A 14,099-nucleotide genomic window follows, 5' to 3' on the forward strand; every position below is an offset into this window, starting at 1 on the left:
TTTTAGGAGTGATTTCTTGAGATCTATGAGGTATGTTGATGGTATTTTAATCGGGATTGCATTGAATCTGTATAACAGTTTTGGGAGAATGGCCATTTTCACAATATTTATTCTTCCTATCCATGAGCAAGGAATGTCTTTCCATTTTCTGAGATCATCTTCAGTTTCATTTTTCAGTGTATTATAATTTTCCCTGTATAGGTCTTTCACTTCCTTCATGTGAGTAATTCCTAAATATTTCATTTTTTTGGTTGCTAGGCTTCTCTTATTTCTCTCTCTGTGATTTTATTGTTAGTGTATAGGAATGCTATTGATTTTGTATCCAGCCACATTGCTGAATTTATTTATTAAATCTAGGAGTCTTTCAATGGAGTTTTGGGGGTTTTCTATGTAGAGAATCATGTCATCTGCAAATAATGATAATTTAACTTCTTCTTTTCCTATCTTTACACCTTTTATTTCTCTCTCTTGTCTAATTGCTCTGGCTAGTATTTCCAGTACTATATTAAATGGGAGCGGTGATAAGGAACATCCTTGTCTTGTGCCTGATTTTAAAGTAAAGGCCTTCAATTTTTGGCCATTTAGTATGATCCTGGCTATTGGTTTGTAGACGGCCTTTACCATATTGCGGTAAAGACCATCTATTCCAATTTTCTGCAAGGTTCTTATCATAAATGAATGTTGGACCTTATCAAAAGCTTTTTCTGCAGCTATAGAAATGATCACGTGATTCTTGCTTTTGGCTCTATTGATATGGTGGATTACATTTATTGATTTACGTATGCTGAACCATCCTTGCATGCTTGCATTCATCCTGGGATGAATCCCACTTGGTCATGGTATATGATCTTCTTGATGATTTGCTGCATCCTATTTGCCAATATTTTATTGAGGATTTTTGCATCTGTGTTCATTAGGGAGATTGGTCTGTAGTTCTCTTTTTCAGTTGGGTTCTTCTCAGGTTTTGGTACTAGAGTAATATTTGCTTCTAGGAACGATTTAGGAAGGATTGTTTCCCTTTCAATTTCATTAAAGAGTTTGAGGAGTGTTGGCATTAAGTCTTCTTTGTATTTCTTGTAGAATTCTGCAGTGAATCCGTCTGAGCCTGGGCTCTTCTTTGTGGATAAGGACTTAATTACATTTTTAATTTCATTAATAGAAATTGGGTTATTCAGCAGTTTTACATCTTCATGACCTAGCTTTGGTACTTCATATGCTTCTATGAATCTGTCTATTTCTTCTGTGTTATCAAACCTTTGAGAGTAGAGGTTTTCGAAATAGGTGTTGATGATCTTCTGTATTTCTGTAGAGTCTGTAGTGATTTCACCTTTTTCACTTCTTATTGCATGAATTCAAGCTTTTTCTTTCTTTTTTAAAATAAGGTTGGCTAGGGGCTTATCAATTTTATTTATTCTTTCAAAGAACCAACTCTTTGATTCATTGATTTTTTGGATTTTTTTTTTTTTTTTAGTCTCTATTGCATTGATTTCTGCTCTGATTTTTATAATTTCCTCTCTTCTTTTGGCTTTGGGCTTGACTTGCTCTTCTTTTTCTAGATGTTTGAGGTGTAACATTGGGTTATTTATTTGTACTTATTCTGTTTTCCTGATGTGGGAACTCAGTGCAATAAATTTTCCTCTGAGGACAGCTTTCACTGCATCCCACAGATTCTGGTAAGTGTTTCCATTTGTTTGTAGAAATTGTTTAGTTTCTTCTTTAATTTCCTCTGTGACCCACTGATTACTCAACAGTGTGTTATTCAGTTTCCATGTGTTTGTGGGATTTTTGCAGTATCTTTTATCATTAATTTCTAATTTCATAGTGCTATGATCTGATAGCATACAAGGAATAATTTCAACCCTTTTGCATTTATTTAAATATGTTCTGTGAGTTAATATATGGTCTATTTTAGAGAATGCTGAGAAGAATGTGTATTCTGTTGTTGGGTGGAATACTCTGTATATGTCTATCAAGTCCATTTGTTCACAGGTGTGATTCAGTTCTTTTATTTCTTTGCTGATTTTCTGTCTGGTTGATCTGTCCATTGGTGTCAATGGTTTGTTAAAATCTCCTGTTAGAATTGTGTTGCTGCTAATTTGGTTTTTCATTTCTGTTAATACTTGTTTTATATAGCTAGGTGCTCTGGAATTTGGTGCACATATATTTAAGATAGTTATCTCTTCCTTGTGAAGTTTTCCCCTAACCAGTATGTAGTGACCTTTATCCCTTCTGATCATTATTGGTTTGAAGTTCACATTGTCTGCAAACAGAATTGCTACTCCCACTTTTTTGGGAGAGGTTACTGTGGCATGAAGTATTGTTTTTCCATCCTTTGACTTTTAGTCTGTGAGCATCCTTTTGGGTTAGATGGGTTTCTTGTAGACAGCATATGGTAGGATTTTGTTTCTTGATCCATTCTGCCAGTCTGTTTCTTTTAATTGGTGGATTGAGACCATTTACATTAATGGTGATAACTGTTATATATTGGTTTATTGTTGACATGTTATCTTTCTGCTGTTGCATCTTTATCTTTCTGTTCTGTTTAATTGTCTGCTTTGTTTAGTGGTTTTTTCCTAAATGTATCTAGGCTGTCTTCAGTATTCTTTGCAGGGTTGGCTTGGTGATCATGAAGTTCTTCAGCTGTTCTTTGTCATGGAAGTATCTTATTTATCCATCAATTTTGAAGGACAGTTTTGCAGGGTATATCAGTCTAGGTTGGAAATCATTTTCCTTTAGAATCTGAAATGCTTCACTCCATGCTCTTCTTGATTTTATTGTTTGTGCTGAGAAGTCTGCTGTGATTCTGATAGGTTTTCCTTTATAGGTGATCTGTCTTTTCTCTCTGACAGTTTTTAGTATTCTTTTATTCAATTTCTGGGATGGCAATTATTATATGTCTGGGTGTAGTTTTATTTTGGTTATGGCTATTTGGAGTTCTATATGCTTCATTGATCTTGATATCAGTTTCCAGTCTCATGCTTGGAAAATTTTCAGCCTTTACTTCTCTAAATATCCTCTTGACATCCTTTATGTTGTCCCCTTCTTTTTCATTTATACCTATCAACCTTATGTTGTTTCTCTTTGCATCATCTTGCAGGTGTTGAATTGTTATTTCCTGTTATTTTTAGAAGATCTTTCCTTTCCTGTTCACTGGCTGCAATCTTGTCTTTGAGGTCTGAAATTCTATGTTCACGTTCATTGAGGCGGTTTTTACAACTTTCAATGGAATTTTTGATTTCCTGTATATCTCTTTGCATCTGCTTTATATATTCTGTTTGTTTCTTATATTGTTCATCCAGAGAGTCTATCTTTTTGTTTAGTTCCTCCAATTTTTTAACTGTGTCTTTAGATATGTTCAGCATCTCCTTCATTTCTTTTATCATTTCTTCTTTTACCTGAGAGATTATTTCTAGTTTGAATTCCTTTAAGGCTTCCCAGAGTTGCTTCTTTATTTTGGTTACTATTATTTCAGGTATTTCAGGTATGTGGCATGTATTTTCTTCTATGTATATGGTTTCTAGGCTTTCTTGGGATGGGCTAGATGTTTGAGATTACATTTTGGTCTTTCGCTTTGTCATTTTCCTATATTTTCGAGCTTCAAGTGTTGTTCAAGCTTCCCCTGGGCATGTTGGAAATTGTCTCTTATGTCCTGGACTCCTGGGACTCCTCTTGTAGTGTAGCTCCCTCCTTGGGCAGCGAAGCCCCCTGGATTAAGAGAAGGTTGCCAGGCTCCTCTCGGGTAGACCTAAAGCCTCCTCAAGCTATACAGCTCCCCCCTGTGGCAGCAAAGCTTCCCTCCTCAGCAGGGCTGCTCCTTCCTCCGGCAGTGGCAGTAGTGCTGGAGTTCTCCAGGCCAAAAGAAGGTCGCAGGTAAGGTCGGAGCAGTTTCCCGAAGCTTGGCCCAATTCCCTCCTTCAGGTGGGGCAGCTGTTGTGCCCTCCTGGTGAGAGAGGATGGTTGGCAAGGCTGTAACAGGGTCCCACAGCTAGGCCTGCCTCACTGTTCCTGGCAGGAAGCTGTGGTGTGATCCCCAGGAGAGAGAGAGAGAGAGAGAGAGAGAGAGAGAGAGAGAGAGAGAGGTCTGCCAGGCTGGAAACGGGGGTCCCACAGCTAGGCCCATCTCACTGTTCCTGGCAGGAAGCTGCGGTGTGGCCCCCAGGCAAGAGAGAGAGGTCTGCCAGGCTGGAAATGGGGTCCTGTGGCTAGCATCATTTCCAAGATTTAGCTATTACAAATTATGCTGCTATAAATGGGTGCTCATATTTTGCTGTGGTATGATGTTTATAATTCTTATGGGAAGATCCCTAGGAGGTGAATAGCTGGGTCAAATGGGACCTCTAATTCTAGTTTTTAAAGGATCTTTGTACTGATTTCCACAGTGGTTGCACCAGTCTATACTTCTACCAACAGTGAGGAAAGATTTCCTTTATCCTCACAGCTCCACCAGCATTTGTTATTGATTGATATTTTTGTGTACAGAAATATTGTTGATTTTTGAATTTGTATCCTGCCTACTTTTGTTATGAAATCTAGGAGCCTTGGTGGAGTTTTGGGGGTCTGCTATGTAGAGTATCGTAGCATCCACAAATAATATTAATTTAACTTTGTCCTTTCTTTTCCTATCCTTATTCCTTTTATTTCTCTCTCATCTAATTGCTCTGACTAATGTTTTCGGAATGATATTGAGTAAGAGTGTTAATGATGGACATCCTTGTCTTGTTCCTGACTTAGAGTGAAAGCTTTCATTTTTGACCATTTAATGTGATGTTAGATGTTAGTGTGTCATAGATGGCTTTTACAAGATTGAGGTAAAGATGATCTATTCCAATTTTCTGTAGGTCTTTTTTTCTATCATGAATGGGTGTTGGACTTTGTCAAATGCTTTTTCTGCATCTATTGAGATGATCATGTGACTTTTATCTCTGGTTGTTTTGATATGGTCTGTTACATTTATTGATCTGCATATGTTGAACCATTCCTGCTTCACTGAGATGAATCCTACTTGGTCCTGGTGTGCAATCTTAATGACTTGTTATATTCCATTTACCAGTATCTTATTGAGAATTTTTGCATCTATATTCATTAGGAAGATTGGCCTATAGTTTTATTTTTGGGTTGGGTTCTTCTCTGGTTTTGGAATCAGGATAATTCTTGCTTCCAGGAATGGTTTTGGAAGGATTATTCCTTTTAAATTTCTTTAAAGAGTTTCAGTATTAGTGGCATTAAATGTTCTCTAAATTTCTTGTAGAATTCAATAGTGAATCCATCAGGGCCTGGGCCTTATTTATTTTTTTAGTAAATTTTTAATTACATTTTCACTTTCATTGGCTGATATCATGTTATTTAGAATTTTTACATCTTCTTGATTTAGTTTTGGCAATTCAACTGTGTCTGGGAATCTGCCCATTTCTTCTGGGTTCTCATAGTAGATACTGCTGATCTATTGAATTTCTGTAGGATCCATTGAGATGTCTCCCTTTTTGTTCCTATTCACTTGAATTTGTGGGGGGTTTTTTCCATCTTTTTGACAAAGTAGGCCAATGTTTAGCAATTTTATTTACCCTTTGGAAGAACTAGCGTTTTGATTCACTGATTCTTTGTCTTGTTTTCTTAGTCTCTATTACATTAATTTCTGCTCCTGCTCTTGTCTTTATAATTTCTTCCCTCATATAAGCTTTGGGTTTGATTTTTTCTTTTTCTGGAATTTTGAGGTTTAACATTAAGTTGTTTATTTGAACTCCTTCTGTTTCCTGATGTGTGAGTTTACTACTATAAATTTTACTCATAGTACAGCTTTCATTGATCTTATAAGTCTCAGTATGTAGTATAAGCATTATCATTAAATTATATATATGGTTTAATTTCCATTGTGACCCACTGGTTGTTCAAAAGGATGTTGTTTAATATCCATGTGTTAATGTAGTTTTTGTGATCTCTTTTGTGATTGATTTCCAGTTTCATTGTGCTATGGTCAGATAATACACTTGAGATGGTTTCATTTCTTTTACATCTACTTAAACTTGTTTTGTCAGGTAATATATGGTCTATTTTAGAGAATGTCTCATGTGCAACTGAGAAAAATGTGCATTCTGATGTTTGGGAATGGAACACTGTAGACCTCTACCAAGTCCATTTGTTCACAGGCTTGGTTTAATTCTATTTCTTTGTTGACATTTTTTGTCTAATTGATCTATCTGTTTGTGAGGATGGTGTATTAAAGTCTCCCACTACAGTTGTGTTAGTGCTTATGTGATTTTTCTTGTCTGTTAATATTTATTTTATGTAGTTGAGTGAACTGATGTTTGGTGCATAAATATGTATGACTGTTATCTCTTCTTGGAGTTTTCTCTTAACAAGTATGTAATGACTTTATTTGTAATGATAAGTTTTGGCTGAAAGTTTACATTGTCTGCAAATAGAATAGCTACTCCTGGCTTTTTTCTGGGTTCTTGTGGCATGAAGAATTGTTTTTTATCCTTTGACTTTTAGTCTAGGAATTTCTTTTTGAGGTAAACATGTGTTTTAGAATGCAGTACATTGTTGGATCTTGCTTCTTGGCCCATTCTGCAAGTCTGTTTCTTTTGAATGGTGAGTTAAGATCAGTTATGTTGATGGCTATAACTGATGTGTATTGGCTTTTCTTTTTCATGTTGTTTTTCTGTTGTTTGTTCCCTGTCTTTCTCCTCTTTCCCTGCATGGCACCTTCTTTCTCTTGCTAGTCATGTGTTTGTGATCTTTGCTATGTCTTTCTGATACGTCCTTCTGAGCATTCTGTAGAGCTGGTTTGGTGGCCATAAATTTCTTTTATTGTTCTTTGTCATGGAAGTATCTTATTTCTCCATCAATTTTGGAAGACAGTTTTGTGGGATACATCAATCTGGGTTGAAGATTTTTTTTTAGGGATTGAAGTACCTCACTTCAAGCTCTCCTTGATTCAAAGGTTTGTGTTGAGAAGTCTGTTGTGATTCTGATGGTGTTCCCTTTATAGGTGATATATTTTTTTCTCTAGCAGCTTTTGATATTTTGTTCCTGTGTTGAATTTCTGGAATCTTGATGATTATATGCCTTGGTGTCTTGTGATTCACAAACGAACCCCCCAAAGCTCCCAAACTCAAGTTCAAAAATGGGGCAAGATATGCTTTTTTAAAAAAAGCAGTGCTGATTTATTTTATCCTGGGCCCAGGGACACAGTGCAGTTGGAGTTTGCAAAAGCTGTGTGTCTCCCTCCAAACTTTCCAGATTTTTTGTAGAAAGCACTGTTTACAAAGTAAGGGATTATGGGTGTGGATCAGGAATCTGCTAAGGAATGAGGAAGACCTTTGTTTCCCTTTACAGAAGACAGAAAAGTCTAGCAGGAATTAACAATCCTTTTGTCAACCTATTTTAGCACTCAATTTTAGCTAACATCTGTTATTTGTAGAGGGCAGCAATGGTTAACCCATCAATTAGGTTAGGTTCCCAGGGATTTATAATTCTTTACAGAGGGGAGCATTGATTAACATATCAATTAGGTCACCCAGAAAAATGGCACATACAGAACAGTATGATGATGTTACAGGTACTTTGGTCATGTAATTTAGGCATAACACAAACATAACGAAGCTCTTTTTGCTAGTGTACAGCAATGTTAAGTGAAGGAAATCAGACATCCCAGGAATATATATCAAAGTTTGTTATCTGAGAAACCCAAAATATAACTAGGAGAGAACAGAGAACAGGTAATAGGGAGACAGGTGTTTTGCAAGTGGAAGGAGGACTAAAAGGTGGAGAGAGGAGAAGGTTGAGGAGGGGCAGGGGATGAAAGAGGAATACACTGCCTTACATACTTGAACCAAGCACCCTCTTCCTGCCTCCAGGAGGAAAGTGGTCTTGCTTTATTGCAAACACACAGGAATAAAACCTAAAAACTGAGGGAAAAAGTAAAAGCACAGTAGAGGAGTGAGACAAGACCTCAGGTGTAGATTTACTTTGTTTGTAGTTGTTTGGAGTTCTATGTGCTTCATTTATTTTTGTGTTAAATTCTTTATCCATCTTTGGCAACTTTTCTGGCATTATTTCTGTAAAGAGGCTTTTAATGGCTTCTGTGTTGCCTCCAGCTTTCTCACTGATTCCAATCAACTTTTGTTCTTCTTTGCCTTATCCTGTAACTGTTGGTATTTTGTGGTCCCTTGCTATTTTTAGGATATCTTTCTTTTTCTGGTCGCTAGTCACTTTTCTGTTTTCTAGATCTGATATTCTATACGTGCCTTCATTTCATCTGTTGCATATACTTTCAGTGGAGTTTTTAGTCTGCATTTCTGTTTGGATCTGTTTACTGGTTCTATTTGTTGTCTATGTTGGGCATTCATGGTTTCCATCATTTTCCCAAGCTCCTCTGTTTGTTAATCTGTGTCTGCTTTAATGTCTTTCATTTTGATAGTTATTTCTTTTTGTACTTTAGAGATTATTTTTTCTATGACTTCTTCTATTTGTTTTTCACTTCTGCTGCTTATCATTTCACACAGCTCCATTTGTTGGCTTCTGATTTTCTCTGCCTCTTTGTACTCTGGACTTGTCCTGGATAGGCTGGTCTTTTGGGATTGCATTTTGCTTTTGTCCTGTCTTTTTCTATTTTATTTTGTTCTCTGTGTTGATGCTTACAAATTTCATATGTTAAACAGTCTTATCACTGGTGTCAAGGCTTTCTTAGATATGTGTACCTCTGGCTGTCTTCTAGATATAGGTGGTTCTTGGTCTTTATGTCTATGCTAAGAACCTACCTTCTTCCCAATATATTAAGACTAAGGAGTTGCTATCTATTTGATGGAGGGCCCATTCCTTTGGTACTGCATTATGGTGATAGTTATGACTCCTTAAAGTCACAGCATTGTCATCCAGGGAGGAAAACTGGCTATAGCGTATGTGACATTCTGGTTACTATTTTCAGGATTCAGTTGGCAATAACAATAGACTCAAGTACAGTGTGGCTATTGACAAACTGTAGTAACTGTTAACCTAATATCTATACCCATAAGAGGAAAGTCTACAGATATATAATATAATTGAACTTATACCAGGAACTTGAATGCATGATTTTCTACTTAGGAGAATGATTTTTATCCTGTTGTGGGTTGGGGGAGTGAGAGGGGCTTTCAAGAGGATAAGGGGTAGGGTGGAGAATGAGGTTAAATGTAATAGGAGCACGTTCGCAAGGCACAGGATGATCATCCAGATTTGGAGTAATTGTAGGACTCAGGAGGGAAGGATTGGAGGAGAAGGCCTAGGAGTTTTGAAGTGAACCAGAAAGAGAAGACACAGTGTTTGTTCACGTGAAAGTATCATAAACTCCAGCGAGATAGTTGACAAAAGAGAGGAAGAGGACAAGTAGAAAAACAAAAAGTCAGGTTAGAGATCTAAATCTTGAATGAAAGAGAAAAGAAGGAAGAAAAGGAAAAGAGGAGAAAGAAAAGAAAAAATCCTAATAAAAATACCCTCATATACCTGAAAAATAGCAACATAAAGAGAGAAAAAAACAGAACAGAGAGAAAATGAGAAAAGAAAGGGAAAACAAACAAGAAGGAAACAAACACCAAAATCAAAACAAAACAGAACACGAATCCAGCTGAATATCAAGAGGAAAAACAGTAAGTCAGAGAAAAATGAAAGTAGGGAAGCTCCTCTCTTTTCTATAGCTCTGAGGTAGGTCCAAGTCAGATTCCAGGAATGTGTACTTTGGCTAAGGTCGCAGGTGGATTTTTGCTGGGTTTGGTCTGATCTTTGTCTCTGGACATGGGGGATAGGATTTTCTGTGACTAGAGTTTTCCCTAGTCATGTAGAAAAGAAAAAGAAGAAGAGAAGAAAAGAAAATGCAAGAGAAGAGAAGGGGACAACTCTACTTGCCCGGTTCTATTCCTTGTGTCTTTATCCTCAAGCACAACACTGGCTCTCCTGTCTAACCACCTATTGGCTGTACTGTTACTGCTGCGTGAGACATTTCCCTTTCTCTTGTCCCACCTGGCCATTGTGTGTGCCTTAGCCAGGGTCCTACAGTGTGGCTGGCGTTCCCACAGGTCTCTGGGCCCTGAATCCTGGAAGGAGAGTAGGGCAGATCTCAGACTCTTCTCACCAGCCATGTAGTCCTGGGTCCAGGGAGTTAGGAAAGAATCACATTTTCATGCGATAATGTGCTATATATCAATAGCTTGTTGGCAATGCATTTAGTTCTCCTGTGGGAAACTTGTAGGAATAAGTTGTTTGATTTTGATTTTCCTGATGATAGGTATTATGATGCCTACATTCAGTGCAGAACTAAATGCCTGATTCTGTTAATATGTCACTTTTAAGTATAAAAGCAGAACTGGCTTTATAAAAGAAAAAGAAAACAGACTTATCTGGATACTGGTATTTGTTTTGTTTCTATTTTTTAAAATGTTTTTGGTAACTTTTTTAAATGTATCCATTAGCCAAACCAAATGAAGAGTTTTAAATGAGAACAACTAAAATATGCCAGGGCTCGAAACATGATAATTTATTAAATATAGGTCAAGACTTGCACATCTTGTTTTTGAGAAGCCTTGCTAGTTCTCTAATGTATACCAAGGTTTGGTGTTCACTGTTGTTCTGAGATAAGTTTTGAAACAGAGCACAATAGGAAACTACCTAATCAAAAACAATTAACTAAACATACTAATATTTGAAGTACTATAGCTTGCACAGTACCTACAAAAGTAACTAGATGAAATCTTCGAAAGACAGACAGCTCTCTTTGAAAATTGGTGGAAGAATGGAGAAGTTTCAGAAGGCTGAAAAAGAGCCAATGTCAGATCTAAACATTTTTGAAGGAATAGAAGAGATCTAGGCAACTGCAGGCTGTGTATTTAATTTCCATTGCTGAAAAATACATCACATTGAGAATAGTCTCATAATGTTAGTTTGGTACTCGAGTGGCTATTCTTCAACCCTACTTAGGCAGAGCAAAGGAAATGGGCTGAAACTAGAGCATGAGGGATTTAGGTTAGAATGTAAGTTTTATGACTGGGAGGAATATTGGAACAACTTCCTAAGGAACGTTGTGCAACCTCATTCTCTAGAGGTCTTCAAAATAGGATAGATTTTCATGTCTGGTTTAAATCTGCTGCTGCCCAAGGGTGAAGAAAATCCAAAGTGCTTTATTTTATGCCTCATATATATATTTTGAAGATCTCTTAAAATCTATTTTCTCATTTCAAATGTTTGGAAATCAAAGATTTATGTTATATCATGGCATCGCCGATTTTTGAAATTATCTTTTATCTTAAGTGAGCTTTGCTTTGCTAAGCAATACCTACATTGCTTCCTCAAACGACTTTCATGAAATTCACATGGAAAGAATCACCAAGCACATCCACTCCCACCCCACCTCCTTCTTTTTTTCTTTTGGTACATTGTGTTTTTGGTCACATGTATATACAACAAAGTTCAAATAAGTAGTCACAGGAACCTTTTCTGGCAGGCTTTCGCAAATCAAATATATGCTATCTATATGTAATGCATAATAATTATACGCAGAGAAAAGAGGCAGAGGGCCCAGAAGCTCTTGGCAGCTGTGCTGTCTGGTTAGAAAAGGAAGCAAGTTAGAGTTTGGACATTCAGTTCTGAGCTGTTATTCCTGAGTCAACAAGATTTTAATTATGTATGTGGCCTAGAAGAGACGTTTACGCAAGAGGAACATATTGTTGTCAAATGTGTTTGTGATTTGCTCATGGGTCAGAATTGGAAAGAATCCGAAAGTATTTCTGAAGGTACATAACTGAACTGAAGGAACATAGGATAATGATACCTCTCCTAGTGTCGGAGAAATAATTGACATCCCTGGCTCTCGTTCCTCACTCCCTCGCCCGACACATTTCCTTGTCTTTCACAGTTAGCTTTTTACTATATATACATAACTTTTTAACAGCATTCACACACTTCACACCATTAAGGTAGAAATAAAGATTGTATTAATTATAATTTTATTTTTAAACATTGTTTTTCCTGCTACGATGTTGAGATGATTTAGAGTTTTTATAAGTTTTCTTGGGTATATATTAGACTACTTTTGAAAAAAAAGTAAAAAATTTGTTGTGCTGAACTGAGATGCTACATGAGGTATAGAAAGCTTATTCTTAGGTATGGCGAACAACTTCTCTATTACAGATCACTTCAGAAGACAGAGAATTTATCTTTGCTAGGAGTGAACTTCTCTTTCTGTAACTACTTATTGATCCATTCACTGACTGGCTGATTCGTTCACTCAGTTTTTGCTAAGTATCTATGAGTGTCACCTCTTACTCATTCCTCAACAGTAGACCTATTCATTCTTATTTTGTTTTAATTTACCTTCTTAATTTACCTTTGTTTAATTTAATTTCTCCATACCCATCTAGATATGTTCTATTATATCATGAAATTTTGTGCTTTTGAACATTGTGCTAACAAGTAAGTAATAGTTTTTGAATACTTTGTTAGCTTTCCTTCACTGTGACAAAATACCTGAGAAAAGCAACTTATAAGAAGGAATTGCTTATTCTGGCTCATAGGCTCAGAGACTTCAGTCCATGGCCACTTGGCCTGGTCACTCTGCACCTAAGGCACTAATGGTGGGAACTCATACAGAGGAAAACTGTTTACCTCATAGCAGTGAAAAAGAAGAAGAAGAAGAAGAAGAAGAAGAAGAAGAAGAAGAAGAAGAAGAAGAAGAAGAAGAAGAAGGGAAAGGAAGAGCAAGGTGGAGGGATAAAGAAAGAGAGAGAAAAACAAGGAGAAAGAGACACAAAGTGAGAGGCTGGCATCCCTTACCTCCTTCGAGGGCATGCCTCCAACACCTAACTTCTTTCCACTAGGTGCCATGTATTAGAGGTGCTGTGGCCTCCCAACAGCGCCACTGGCTGGGGACAAAACCTTTAGCATGTAGGCCTTTGGGAGACATTTAGGATCCAAACTATTACAAGCATTTACCAGAGATTGTCCTAAGACCTTCTTACATATTGTTTTATTTAATTATCATACCTGGTAACCTTATAAAGTGAGCCTGATTAGCCACACCATTTAAATATCAAGAATAGGCAGAATAGGTATCTTGCTCAAGGTCACATAAGCAAGTAAACCAGGGCTTGGGATTCTGAGTCTTTGTTCTTGACCTCATGCTCTACTGCCTCCTAAGATTATTAACTGTATTTTTCTTATTTAAAAATTTTCTTCAAGGAGAATTCTCAAGGCTACCTGTATTTCTCATTAAATTGTCATTTTTACCTTTTGTTTTCATCTCTCTTACCTCTTCAAAAATCTACTTGTAGTTTTTTTTTTCCTAAGAAAATAATAAACTATCTGAGTCTCAGTTCAGGTTTTGCAGTTTCTAAATACTATTCTGAGTCTCTCTTAAAGTCCTATAACAAAATCATTGTAATATATTTGTAAAGATTCATGTGAAATAAATTATTTTAGAATATAAAGTGACTTTTCTCTTGAAAGGCCATTTGGAGAATAATTGTTAGTGATTTGATTTGCTAAAAATACAAAAAAAAAATGCTGTGAAGTTCTTTGGTAAAGGGAAGAAAAGTGCAAAACATACCTAAATGTGTACCGTATTGTTTTTCTCTAGCTTAGCCAGAGATTTCAGAACAGAGTTTTTAGAAAACCTAGAAAAGGCAACTATGATTTTATAAGGATAAGAACTCGAATCATGTTTCTTTAATGCCAGTTATACCTTCCAAAAAATGCCTTTCAAGATGAGCCAGATCTGCCAAACCAACATATCATCTTGGAGCAATTAAAGGTTTTTGGGTTTCCCCTCTGGAATCTTATTTCCAGTTGACAGATTTTGAAGGTTCCCCAAGGATAATCATTTGTAGATGTCATGTACCTTATAATGTAGGGTTTTCAAAAAGCAAATGATCACTTTGTTGGAAACTAAGGCTCATGGCTGAATTCACTCTGTTCACCGCAGAGTTAGCATCTAAAGTAGCTGGGAATGCTTAAAAACTGGGCTCTCCCCCTTCAGGTCTGGCTCCACCACGTGCTGTATCGCTGTGTGGTCTTGGGCAACTTGCTTAAACTCTTGGTGCCTTCCGTTTTGCTTCTGATAGGGAATACCAACAGCA

The 14,099-nt window shown here is 36.8% G+C and overlaps 1 protein-coding gene across 1 annotated transcript in view; it reads left to right on the forward strand.

The window, feature by feature from the left end:
• The window catches only part of Ddah1 (dimethylarginine dimethylaminohydrolase 1), a 267,646-nt gene that overhangs the window by 46,562 nt on the left and 206,985 nt on the right, over positions 1-14,099 (forward strand). The window lies entirely within an intron of this gene.

This window comes from Cavia porcellus, unplaced genomic scaffold (genome assembly GCF_034190915.1).
Source record: "Cavia porcellus strain 051 isolate PalLab524CR breed Dunkin Hartley unplaced genomic scaffold, mCavPor4.1 scaffold_1, whole genome shotgun sequence".
NCBI lineage: Eukaryota > Metazoa > Chordata > Mammalia > Rodentia > Caviidae > Cavia > Cavia porcellus.